Consider the following 1,165-nt stretch of genomic DNA (forward strand, 5'->3'; position numbering starts at 1 on the left):
GATCTCAGAACAGAAGAGTCACGGACATAAATCCTATAACAATTGCGAAGCAGGCTCAATTCTAGCGCAATAGATAAAGAGATGTTTTGTAGATGTTTTTAAAATATCAACTGAGGAAGATCTAATGTGACACCCAAAAGTTTTAAATATTCTACATTATGTACCTTATCACTTAAATTTGATAAGTCAAAAGGGAAAAGATGCAAGATCTGTTAACAATAATGAAGTTGGTCTTCCTGGTGATGAGCCTCATGCCCCTTACATGACACCAAGCAACAACTGTGCAAAGATCTCTGTTCAAAGAAGTAGTAACAACGGTTCATATTTGGACTTTCTTGTTTCTTAACATGCGGTTAATATAACCTGACCCCTTATCAACAAAGATGTAGTATCATTTGTGTAGGAAATGTCTTATTTTCAAGATCGTTCTCATGTCAGAAGTAAATGGTAAAACATTAGGGTCCCAAGGCACTACCCTGGGGAACACCAGAGGCAACAGGATTATGATCAGAAAAAACAACCATCTATTAAATTAAATGCAGTATTGAAGTCAATTGCAATAGTACGAGACTCCTGTCCTGCATGTAAACTAGCCTGACAGTCATGAGCAAGTGTAGGTAAAGCATCACAGGTGCCAAGTCCCTTGCAAAAACTAAGCTGTGATGCCTGTAATAGTTTCAGACGATGGCATTAAAGAGATAGACAAAAAGCCGATAGTGGCTCAAAATCTTTGAAAGAATCGGTGTTATGGGTATAGGGCGATATTCTTGATCATGTCCGGACTTACCTGTTTCTTAATATTCACTTAATGTAAACTGACCCTTATCAACAAAGAAGAGTAACGTTTTAGGCGCGTGCCCAGTGAAGATATTTGTTCGAACTTTATTGCATTTGGTATTTGAATGTGTATTTATGTGCAGTGCGCGTTTAATGCATTTTTGTATTGTGTGAGTGTGTTTGTGTATCTGTCTGTGTGCTTTTGCTTGACTGCATGTGTTTTTATTATTTGTATATTCGTATGTGCCTCCTTGTATTTGTACATGTGCGTTTTAACTTGTTTTATCGTGTATGCATTTTCATATGAGTCTCTGTTTGTGAGTGTGTATTTGCATGATCCGTGTATCATGTGTGCGTGTGTATTTGTTTATATGTATGCTTGTGTGTT

This window comes from Penaeus japonicus, unplaced genomic scaffold (assembly GCF_977035675.1).
Source record: "Penaeus japonicus unplaced genomic scaffold, GWHDUDI00000001_assembly GWHDUDI00000021, whole genome shotgun sequence".
Taxonomy (NCBI): Eukaryota; Metazoa; Arthropoda; class Malacostraca; order Decapoda; family Penaeidae; genus Penaeus; species Penaeus japonicus.